Below are 13,191 nucleotides of genomic sequence, written 5' to 3'. Positions count from 1 at the left end.
CATTACTTATTTTCACTGAAGTAGAAGGTCTCCAGGAAAGCATTTGCTTCGGTTAAAATCAAAATGAAATCTGACCTATCATTGAGGGGAAAAACCAACTGAATCTAAAGAAGACAAACTCTGCATCAGTGTGCTCACATATTAAAGGGGGCATGTGCGAGTCAAATTGCACTGACAGACCAACATAGGTCAGATCTGTGGGAAAAAAAAAGAAAGAAAGAAAAAGGATTTTTAACAATCTTTCAGCCCTCTCTTTATTAGACCTTAATTAAATCAATGGGTCAAAGCAACAGAGAGAAAAAATGGTTCAGCTAGGGGACACTAATCAGCCCCTTTCAGTGGACTGAAAAATATCTTAAGCAAGAATTAAGCTTTAAATCAACATCTGCCTCATGTAACACATAAATATAGACATTACTACTTAAGAAAAAAAGTATTTGTAGGACCTTTACTTGAAAATAAAAAACATGTATAAAAGAAAATGTTGCTCATAACCACGAGGGAGATCAGTGAGCATGCTTGAATGAGGACAACCAGGTGAATCCTTAGGGGTTTGGTTGAACAGCATCCTTACACATGTTGTGAATTTTAGGGAACCCAGAGCTGAACTGAGCAGCAGCTCCTGAGTCATTGGTTGGTGCTCTTGCAATCAGTCAATGACATGGCTGTGTTGACCATCAGACCTCTGAGTAGCAACTGAACCATTTAAATTGATTAATGCCAAGTCTGGACTTGCCCTTTTTTAATCCCCACAAAATTTGGCTAGAAACCTGAACACTAAGAAGACTCCACTCATAAGCATGACAGAAGGGACAAATTCAGTTACATCAATGCAACCTCAGTAGGAAAACAAAAGGGCTTCATCTCTATTACTGAGAGTGGCACTTGAGCCACCATGGCCGCCATGACTGACAGAGTGAATGCTGGCAATGCTCAGGAACAGAGTCTGGTCCCCAAACTAGCCTGTAACCCCCTGCAAGAGCTAAACTGCAAACAGACAATGCAGAGAAAAGAAAATGGCTAATATGAGCATTCTGCCTTGACAACATAAATGATTACTTTTGAGGATATTCAGCACAAAAACACATTTCCTGATCTTCACAGAATATGTACAGTGTGCTTGCACTGCAGGAGCCAAGCCAAGTGGTGAGACTGAGCCAGCATGCAGCATGGCTGTATCCCTCCGTCCCAGCACAAGCCCAGGGAAAGGAAATCTGACTCAGAGCTGGAGGTTTTTCCCCTACTCACTCCTGGCTGGGGAAACTGAATTCCCATGTGCCTGGGTTGTGGCTGGGAATGAGGAACACCTCCCTGGTTCTCATCCCTCTGCTTGGTTTTGTGCAGATTGGGTCACCTTGAATACATTTCTTGTCTGGATTCAGGAAGCTTCTCTTATGGCCCCACAAAAGGCAAGATAGATTCTGCCATCTTGATCTATGCTGCGTTAAAAGATAATCTGATATCCTAAAGATGAAGTATAGTTTTAACTAAAGTATAGCAAACACTAATGAACAAAAGCCTGATCCAATACTTACCTATTAAATAACATGTAATACTTCAAATTAGCTTAAAATTGCAAATCTGCTGGTTTTGATTTTATTGGTCATAGCTGAGTATGAGGCAACATTACTAAGGGAATCACTTTTTACCTGAAGAATGTTTGGAGCCACACTCCCTGTACCATTTAGCCAAGGAGAGTGGTGATCTCTCCAAACACGACTGGCTCTGTGCAGTTGTCATGACAGGCTGCATCCAAGAACTACCACCAAGTTGCTATATAATATCTTGATTATTATAATAATTATTCGTCTCTACTGCTTAAACCACTGTTGCATGAGAAAGTTAATATTTCCAAGGCTCTGGGTGGAATACCTTTCCCAGAAAACATGCTCTCAACAGGAAACCCAAACACAGTGCTAGAGAGTTATCTTAAGCAGATTTAAATAATTAAATCCGAAATTCTCAAACCACTTGCTGTTTCAAATTTATTTCTTTAATAACGTGCTTGTTTCAGCAACACACTGGATTAGGGTTTCATTTATTTAAAATTTAAGGTCTGTCCCACTCTGAGTGTTATTTTAAGTATTTAGGGGAATTTCGTGCTTGTGAAAATGAAGAGATTGTTGCATTATAAATTCATTTCCTCTGTTATTGCACAGGCCATGCACAGTGCAGCTGTGAAAGCGCTGTAAGAGCCCCAGCAATGTCCTCAAGCTCAAAGTCGATGGCCCAGCCTTTGTTTTTGCACAAAGAGGAGCTGGTCCTTTCTTATGTCATCAGCTACAGGTACTTCCTAAACAGCACTGCTGACTCTGGCAGCCGTGCCGAATGAAGAGAAGGTGCTCAATGGCAGCAATGACTATCCACGCTGCCCGTGGGCCAGCTGCCAAGAGCCATTTTTGCGTGGGACTTGCAAGAGAGGTTGAGCCCAGTGCCCACAGCCCCGCACCAATCAGTGCAAGCAGCTCCTGTAGCAGGTGTTACCTCCTAAGGAAGGGCTCGGCGGCGGTTGCTGTCCACACCAGCAATTTTACAAACAAGCAAGTTTCTTATGTGTTCTCCATCACCTCCAGGCATTCATATTCTTTTTAAGTACAGGAACATTAATTAGATTTTGACCACAGACCCCAGATTTGACTTACGCTGACAGGGTTTCCATTAGTGTAATCTGTAGGGGAATTCACTGTTTCAACATCTGTGTGCCTAAGGCCTATCTCACATTTACTGCCGCTGCCTGAAAAGCCTCCCTTGTACGGCTGTGTGTTTCTTCATGCTCCCAATTTCACAGAAGTCATTTCAGCACCAAACGGTAATTAGCAAAGGGATGGGCCTCGGCTGACATGAATGCAATTTATTGTTTTCCACAAGGCCCTGAACAGAGCAAACAAAGAACGCAGTCTTGCTGTCTGGCATTTTATTAACTTGTATTGTGTGATGTACCTTACTGAAGGGAGATCTCCCACTAAATGCAGCAGCGAGGAACCAGTAACATGCGTGCTTTTGAAGAATATTAATTTTGGTTCAATTAGGCAAGTTTTGCGGGACCTCAGCCTCTAAAATAGGACAGCCACTTTTATAATTATCTTCTGTATTAACTTTATCACCACCCGACTTTTTACATAAATGCAACCTTTCATCTTTAAAATGCCAACACTTCTTCAATTTTGGCAACCGTACAGCATTGCTAATTATTTGCTCATTATGTGTGGTTAACTGATGAATCATTAATAAATGAATGAATGGCTAATATATTTTTATGGTAATTGGAGATATAACTGATTGCAGACTTCCTTTGCTTCTCAGAACTGCCCTGAATGAGCAGTAGCTGCCTAATTGTTTACAGATTATATTTATGCCACTGACAAGCTCTTCCTATAGCCCTGGTGTCTGAGAGGTGAGCCCTCCCTGTGCCCCACGGTGGGCATGGCGGGGTGATGCTCTCCCTCCCCCACAGGCACAGCGGATGGGCAGGCGCACACATTTCAGACTGGTTTCCCAGCGGCTCCCCACAATGGCTGGGAGCAGGACTACTGACACTATCCCAGTTACTGCCACCATTCCCCAGTAACACCAGACCCTGCCATGGGAATGACGCCTTTCTGCAAGCGTTCTCCCGCTGTCTGGGTGTCTGCAGTGAGTACCACAGATAGGAAAGGGAAATCAGGCTCCAGTGACATTTTGTTTAACTCCATACTGTGCATTACAGTAAATGGCTTACACAACCTCTTGCTGCCAGTGCACAGTTAATGAATTCAGAGATAATTGCAGGGTTGATTTCTTTCTTTCTGCTTTTTTTTTTTTTAATAACCTATCTTTCCATAAATCATTCTATAGGGTGCACAGTTCCAAAACACATAATTTAAATCCGCTTGACAATTCAAATCAAAAACAAAAGAAGTAAGATGTCCAAACAAGGCTCCTTTAGCTATGCACACGCATCCTGAAGATCAAGTTAAAAATGCAAAGGAGATTACCAATTCTTAATTATAATTATTTAACCAGGTGGGTAGTTTCTCTAATGAACATTTCTATGAAAACAGAATAACTAATGATGGTCTTAAAGAAGTCTTTGTCTTCCCATGTACTAATGATCACATTTATAAATATGCAGGAAGGCCCCCATGTACATTGCTAATGATAAGTAATTAAGCACCAGGCGTCAAAAGCTATAGAAAAGGGTCAGGGTAATGCAAGAGAAAATTAAAAATGCAATAAAATAAGTTGTGGAGCAAAATTAAATTTCTGGCTTTGGCAGACCTGGCTATAAAGAAATCTTTTCCCTTTCAGTAAACCATGGCTGCTGTGGGGTATCCAAACAAAATCTTCTAAGCACTTTCATTAGATTTTACTTGCCTCTGTGCTTGTACTCATATTAAAACCAAGTGAACCACCAGCCATTTAAAACAGACGCTATATTCAGTAAAGCTGCAGTGTCTCTCAATGTTTATGAGAAATCACTGTGGCTGAGATTATGACTATCACCAGCCTCCTCAGAAGCATTTCAGAACATCTGATGAAAGAAAACAGGGACATGTTAAACTTGAAACCTGGTTTTGTGATTATATTTTTAATATGGAGGTCAACTCATAGAGGGCCTGCCATTCAATCCCTGTCAGGATCTCCACCAAGGCGACTCAGACCCAGGAGGCACAGAGGGCTGGCTCAAGCCCACACCTTCAGTTCAGCTGTGGAACCCACATTATAGACCATCGCAAAGACCATCCCAAAGCATTAAAGGCAGTTTCCAAATTAAATGAAATGGGTTGTCTTTGGTAGGAAAGGCATGTTTTTCTCTCTAAATGAAAAGTTAAATTAGTTAACACTGACGCTCTTTCCTGGAGGCTCAGCACAGGGCTGCGGGAGCCTGGAGGTCCCTATGCTCCTGCTGGCTGCTGCAGTGCCCCTTGCTGGCCTCCCACCAGCATCCCACACCACGGATCCATGCCATGGCTAATGCCCCTGCACCAAAATCCCATTTTCTGCTGCTGCAGTTCAGAGTTCAGTAAGACAACAGCCTGCGTCTGAAGGGAATAATATACCATTATTATTACTTCTCATTGAAAGCCTGATTAAACTTGTTTGTAAGATCATGGTGGGGAAAAAGTAGAAAGTAGAGGGAGGGAGTGATGAAGTAGGAGGACACAAGCAAGTGCTGTCCCTCTACCAAGCACCTCACAAAATGGTGTTTCAGTGGCTGATGGAGCCCTGCCATGCTGCAGGGCCATGGCCTGCCTCAGGGCAGCAAATACACAAGATTTCTTGGCCTGATCTCAAGTTTTACCAACAGGTTAGACTAAAGCACACACAATCTTTGTATTTAGAGATTGTGGACATTGTGGCACTAATAGCAAATAATGCTGTGGCATTTTTTTCAGGTGAAATCAATGACTCTCCCATATTTCTAGCCTTTCAGGACTTTTTGAAAACAATCTTAACATTTACGTCCAAACTGACCTTTCATTGCCTCACACTGGGTATTTCCACCACCACCTTTAGCTCAGCCATGGCCCTGGCTCCCACACGAAGCACGAGGAGCGTAAGCCCCGCCGGGCCAGGCGATGCCTGCTGACAAGGCAGCGCGGTTTCCACTTTTATGGGCCGTGCAGCCAGCCTGCCTGCTGGAGCTGTTTCATTTTGTCTGCAGCCGAAACTCAAATAACCTGGAGTAAAGCTGTGACGGTGAGACACCACGGTGCTAGTGAGCGCACTTGGCCCTGACAGTGGAGCGTGTGCTGCTGAGTGGCGGCGGGCAGCCAAGCCCCCCTGGGGCCCAAATCCACCCTCCAGGGGTAACTTTTCCTGCAAAATCTTAAGGGGACACGTCTGAAAGAAACAGTCTTAGGGAGTTCATGTCTGCCACCTTGTCCCTTGGGTTGGTGAGCCCATGTCTAGGGCTGCACGCATTCTCTGGATGCTGTGTGGCCCCAGATGGCTCCACATGCCTGGGACAGCCCACGAGGGACAGCCTGCACCACCGCAAAGCTGCTGCCATGGCCAGGGTCTGGAGGACAGGGGATGAGTGTGTGTGTTGCTGCTTGCAACCACTAAAATCCAAGAGGGGTAGGAAAAGCAGGTATTGGGTTACAGTTATCTTCAATTAAAAAACTGTTTATCTTTGAAAATACGTATCTGTTACTGACAAGCTCTGAAAACCACCATTGCAAGTCTGTCAGTAAAACCAAATGTTAAATGGAAAATATTTGCCAGGATTTAAAATTAGACCTACACATTACTTACAGATGTTTCAATGAAAAACACTTGAAACTCAACCACATAGAGTAATAAACCCCACAATGGTCTATTTTTTTTATGCTCCAAGTTAATTTTTATTATATAAGTAGCCATACGAAGAAGCCATTGCATACTGCTTAAATTAAATGTGGAGGAATGAAATCAGCAGTATCCCTTTACAGCATATGGTCCAGCAAATCAAATTATAAAGCTTTCCACATCTCATTAACTGCAATGAGTAGAGTGAGATTTCTAATAAGTCACTTCTTTTTCATGTGAGAGGTGAGCAGTGACTTATTGTAACTATTCTCACAGGATGACCCTTGTGCTGAAATTAAGAACTAATCTAAAATGGGAAAGGTCATTTGGTCAAGTCTGATCATAACATTTCCTCGTTATTGTTTTAGTTGGCATTGAAGTACATGCTTTCCCAGTGCATCAGCTGAAAAATGCCTTTGATAATTTCACTGACAGCGAGTAACCCACACACTACCATTTAATGAGTTTGGGCTGGATTAGCTGACAATAAAGAATACAGTATAAATGCTTTTATAGAATGAGTTTTTCAGCAGGAAAATTTCATGCATGCGTACTTAACAAATTTATTTGCATTTACCACTGAGATGTCAGTCCAAGTACCACTCTGGTGAAAACTTCTTGTCCCCACTTAGAGAGCAGCCTCACCCACTTCTGCCTCTCCTTGGAAGGAACCTGCTCCATGCCCCTGCTCACAGGCCACCTGTAGCTGCAGCTTCAGTTGCAGCTGGCATGCCAAGGAGAGAACTGCATTCAAAGGCTCACTTCCTCCTCTGCACAGAAAATCAAATCAACATACAATTGTTCATCATGTGGCTTTGCTTTATGTGGATTCCTGATTTAGTGGCAGATCTGATTCAGGAACTGAGGCATTCCTGGCTCCCTGTCCCGGGCTCAAATCTCTAACCTGAATCCAATCTCCCTTCCGCCATCAGCCTGAAATTGTTTGCTAGAGGATATATTGACCATAAAAATACAGTACAGTGCACAATGAGAGAAACATCTCAAGACAGTGGAAAAGAGAAAGCTCAGCCAGGCCAGCTGAAACGCTTGGGAGGAAAATCAACAGGCTGTTTTTAGCAATTACAAAGTTGTTGGCTGATCTGATCTAGCTGGGCAGGAAATTCCATAGTTTTTGGAAACCATTGACAAAAATGTTCTGGCAGTACTAGTCTCCATTTTGTACTTCAAGAAGAGTTAATGCACTGTGCCCAAGATGTTCAGTATGCAAAGCAAAATGGGAGAAAGCTTTTCAACTGAATATGGAGACACATTGTCTTCCACAGTAGCAGAAAAATCGTGTGATTTACTTGAAATCTCCTGATGTACCATTGTAATGACTGGCCAGTAGTAAGAATGCGATCATTCCTGCCAGGACATTTCACTTGGTTATTAACCTCATGGAAAAATCTGGAGGACTGTAAACCAATCCTCAAAGGATGTATTTCTTATTTGCTCTAAAAACACTGCTGTACTTTTGTGCAGCCACTACTGAGAAGTCTGAAACCTAGCTACTGTTTAGATTAATTTAATTTCCCCTTAATGTTCATTAAATACTAAGTTGTTAGTTTAGGGCACCTCAAGATGAATTGTTAGAGCTAATTTTTGGAAAAAGTAGTGTTTGAGTGCAAAACGCAGCATGCAGGGGGTGTTCATGTCATTTGCTTTGGGCCATTTTAAGCCTTTTAGCAATGAATGAGTCCAGAAGACCTGATGTTCTCTGGCCTATGAGTGGGGACCAGCAGGCACCTGAAGCCATCCCAAGCCCCAGGAAGAGGGGGACAAGGTCTCTGAGCACCCCCATCAGATGGTAGCCAACCATGGGCTTGCCTGAATGGGTGCTAGGCCTGGGATCAGCAGCAGCAAGGAGGAGACCAGGAGAGGCAGGATGAGCACCATGAGGCTGTCTGGTCCCACTGCCCCACAGCCACACTGTGAGGCACCAGCTCCACTGTCAGCCTGTGCTTTCCATGTCCCCTCTGCAACAGCCAGCCTGCTCTCACTCTGCTTCCTAAAACATTCTCTGGGTTGGATAGGATTTTTTTTCAATTGCATATGAAAATTCAGAGGGTGGAGAAACCTTAAAAACACAAGTTGGAACAGTGACACTCAGACTGCAGAAAGCTTGAAATAACAATTTTTTTTGGCAAACATGGAGAACTCTCACATCTCACTAGAATTAACTTTTGACGTCCAGACCTCAGAGAGTCAGAGTTTCAAAAAATGCAGCTTTGCACAATGTGCACTGAATTACTACAGTTCTCATGTGCATACAATCGGGTAATTATGTATGCAAAAGTTTAGATTAAAGCCAGAACAGACAATGTACTTTAAAATACTTTGAGTTTAAAAGAGTGCGTTGCTTTGTTGCAGTGAGTTAACCTGAATGCAATAAAGGGTTTACCAAATAAAAGCTCTGCCTCTTCCTTTGTGCAATGATTACACTGTCCAAAGTACAGTCCTTGACACCTCCAGTAATACACCACTGCCTTTAGCATCTGATGAAGATCCACTGCAGAAGGAGGACAGTGCATTTTGGGACAGTTGCAGGGCCTTCAGTGAAAAAAGGATCTCATTTTAGAGGGCATTTGTAACTCTCCACTGGATTCATTAGATGCTCTTGATAGTGCCTAGTTACTACACTTATCTAACCACACATTGACATTCTGGGCATATGGGAAAAACCTGGGAAAAGCCAAAGTGATGATACACTTAAGCACAGCACCCTGCAGCTGTTCTGGAGGGATTAATTTTCAAAATATGGGGTGAGCTCTTAGAAACTTGTAATTCCTACTTTGAGAACTTGGACAGGCTGGTCTGCATGAAGGTTCAGGGTGTATGGCACAGACATGAGGTCACCCTCCCAGGCTCATTAGACCCACAACTAAGCAAAGCTATCACTTTTCAAACACCAAATGTGGGCAATTGCTATCAGCATTTCCATGCATGTTTTACTTTAAATAGTTGCTACTTGCTCATCCTTCTCTTAGCTGAAAATTACCTATATACCTAATGCACACTTGTTATGTGCCTGTATATATTTATTTTTAAATAGCTTATGCATATATAACACAGAGACACAAAAGTTCTCTGATGCTTGCTCCTGGAGGGGTAATAACACAGAAATATTTAAGATGATTCAACAGTGGACGGCTCAGCAGATGTCTCCAGCATGGTGCAAGACATTAACGTCTGCTGACTCATCATAGCAGTTAATTCGTGCCTGGCTCATGTTCCCGTCATCTCAGCAGCAATTTAGTACTTGGTGAATTTTCTCTCATCAGGAGTAAATGTTATCACAGACTTGTGATTATGTGCTATTTGAAACTGGTAGAGCTAAAGCCATGTGTGATAATAAAAGGTAATTGTTTACCTTTGAAGTTGATATCTGTGGCCTTCACGGCACTCTGCAGGAAATTGGGCCAGTCCATGACTGCTCGGGCAGTCAGGCTGTGTCTGACACCCCTCTCTAGGGTGTGAAAATGAGGTGGGTGCACATGCAGAAGTTAAAACAACCTAGTGGCACTTTTATAGACTTGTTTTCCCCAGCTGAGTGAAGCTAAACATACTGAAGAATTCAGTAAGGGAAAGGTTCCCCTTCTATTTATTGTGATGACATTGCTGGCTAGAATGGAGTAATTGAATTTTCTTCCAGTGGAAGGATGAGCAATGCAACACCAGCTATGCACCCATAAGCACACCTGAGCATAGGCCCAGGTGTCACAGAGACAATGGAGGGCAGGGGAGTGTGTCAGCCTGGGGGTGCCCAGTGGCTCAAAGCCAGCCCTCAGCCAGCAGCATAGTCACCTGCACGGGGCTGCCCACACTCTCTGCAAGCAGTGCCTGAACACCCGAGGCCACCACGTCCTGGGACATGGCACAGCCAGCATCACCTCCATGTCTGGGACTTGATGCATGTCAGCTGATGGATAACTGGCAGAAGACAGTATTTTGGGAGCTTCAGAGGCAATTTTTCCTTCAGCAGCCAGAAGCTGGATGCAATTTCATGCCATCCATAGGAAGTAGATCCATAAGTGCCCAAGCCTGGTTCTGCAGTTACTGGCTTGGCAGACACAAACTTCATTTACCATTAATTCCCTGATCTAAGAAACAGAGAAAGGTGTAAATCAGGAGTACCAGTTGAAGGGATTTAGTGTTTGTAACATATGCTATTTACATACTATTAGCTTTCACAACTCATTTTTGGTGGATTACAACTACTCCTAACAGAAATGGCCAGGGAGATGAAGAGGACTCAACATTTTTGCCTGCTTTTCCTTTTTCCATCTTATCCTTCCAAACAATCCACATTGGAATTCATAAATAAAGACATATGCACATTTGGAGCATGTTCAGATCAATTATCCCACATAATTTTTTTTGGAGCTGGGAAGAAGGTATATTGCCTAAATGGTAATGCCTATGGATCTTTAATATTAATGTGATGTTCAAGAGATAATTACTTCTCATGAACCGGAATGAGTCTGGCCAAAAAGGTTGAACACATCCAAATTCAGCTGATTTGAGTGCAGCTAATTCTGGCTGAGGTTTTTTTTCCCCCCTTCTGGACACGCTGCCAGATGTAATAGAAATAAACCCCATTGAAACTGGCTGAGGATACGTATCATATTCTGATTGGTAACAGATTTGCAGATTATGGGACAGGGGAGAAGAATTTACTAAAATACAAAAGTCAGTTAAAATACCATCATGGTTCAAGTATAGCCCCTCCAAAAAGTAAGAGTCTTTCCCAAGAGGAATCCTCACATGGAAACATAGCTTCTGCCCTGGCAAAGGGTCCCAGAAGGAAGAGAAAGGAAACCATTTACTGCAACCGTCCCCATGGACAAATGCAAGAAAACTCTGGTGCCGATATGATGGAAATGGACTTCTGGAAGAAGAAGAAAAGATTAGGTTTGGACTGAAATACAACCTAGGCGTGTCAGACCTGCAGCAGGATGCTTAGCAGGTAACCTATAGAGAATGGCAAGATTCAAAGTGTGAGTAAATAAAAGCTGCCTCCATCACTACAGAGGGAAATGCATCTCTGTCTCTTGTATGGGAAGGGTATGAGAGCCCTTGCGTACCTGCCCTGCAAAGCAACACTGAGCCCAGTTGATACAAGCACAAGTTAATTCCTGCAGCCTGGAGAACTGCTCCTCTGCATAGGACTGCTGTCCAGAAAGCTGCCCAAAACAGGGCCGGTGAGTAAGGAAAGCAGCTCCTGGGCAGCCCAGCTCTGCCCTGGCTCCTCCGTCCTGCTGCGGATGAGTCATGTACAGAGCCGGAAAGGAAATAAATGCAAACACATGGCAGTCAAAATGGCTTTCACAGAAAAGAAAACATTGGGCTGGAGCTGCTGTGGATGTGCAGCAAGGAGCTGGCCCTTGTGGGACGGGCACCTCTCGGTGTGCAGCTTTGTGCAGCCATCTGCCATGGCACAGGCAGCTACCAACATTTCCTGACTTGCTAAAGCTCTTCGCCAAGGTCAGGTTAAATATATAATTTCTTCATAACTGAGTTTTAAATGTTTAATTTACATGGTTCTGTTTGACATAAAATATCCTGGAAGAGGGAAAATGGGGCAGCAGAGCAAAGGAAAAAGCCAGCAACCCTGGATACAGCAGGAGTGGAGGGATGTAAGGGGAAAAATCTATCTGGAAAGAATACATCTGTCTACTTCTAGTATTGAATGCAAACATAGACTTAAACATATAGGTTACACATTCAAATCTGGAAATACCATGTATTTATCCCCTGCCACTTTTATTTCACCTCCTCATACAAGGACTGTTTAACAGTTTTTAATTGCACTATCATGTCCTCACATCTCCATAGCACCTCCTTGCAAATGCAGGTGACAGATGAACTGTGGTGTAGCAGATCCCTCTTGCAGGAACACCCTTTCCTTTGCTTTGGAAGAAGAATTTTAGCTGCGCTTTTTAATGGCTGGTACTTCTCCTTGAGAAGTACCCCTGCAGCTTTCTGCTCTAACAGAAGTGTAAAAGAATCTATAGAACACCCCCATCATCTTTATTTTTGTGATCTAACAGCATTTTCTGAATAAATTAAAGGCAAAATACAGCTACATTTTTAAGAAAAGGTCCCAAAATTTGATGATGGGAAGAAAAAAGTACTCTCTTGGCAAACTTTGTCTAGTCTTCTAGTCTTGCACCTAGAAAATTGTGACTATTTACAAACCATGTGTCAGTACTGCAGCTTCCTAAAAAGTTTATCTCTAAGCACAGTCAACATAATGATTTTTACTGGTCTCCTCTACCAACACAGTCTGGACCTTGCTATGTGTTCTTGGACCTTATTCCTTTTACCATCTGGGAAGACCTTTCCATAAACAAAGAAGATGCCCTGTTTTAACAACACAATGTATCTCCAAAGTCAGAGAAAACAGTTATGATTAAAAATGCTCACAGATAAGGACCATGACTTTTTAAATGCCTGAGTGACAAAATAATTCAACCCGTTAATATTACTACTACAAAATTGAGAGGATTTCAGTAGTTCTCACCAGAAATACATTTCATGTATATCATGGATCTCAGGTTCCTATTTTCCAATGAATACCCACAGACATGCCAGGTGTAAAGGCGTAAGAGAACAGCCAGCCATGGCATGTTTTGTTAGCACGAGGCGAGACGTTCCACTCAGCTTTTGCATAACTATCCAGCCATGATTTTAAGTACTCAATTCTACTTGTATGACTTCTTAAAATTCCCTGCAATATAATTATACTGATGGGAATGCAGAAAGATAATTGCTTTTAGAGAAAAGTTTCTCTTTTGTTTCATATTCATCTGGCTTCCATAAATAGAACAGGAGACCTTGAAAAGCAGCAATATGCATTCATGTGTCTCTAGCTATTTATTTACAAAGCTAGACCTTGACAAATCTAATTTGTTCAATAAA

This window comes from Fringilla coelebs, assembly GCF_963513975.1.
Source record: "Fringilla coelebs genome assembly, chromosome: 9".
Taxonomy (NCBI): domain Eukaryota; kingdom Metazoa; phylum Chordata; class Aves; order Passeriformes; family Fringillidae; genus Fringilla; species Fringilla coelebs.
This window is presented reverse-complemented; position numbering follows the sequence as displayed.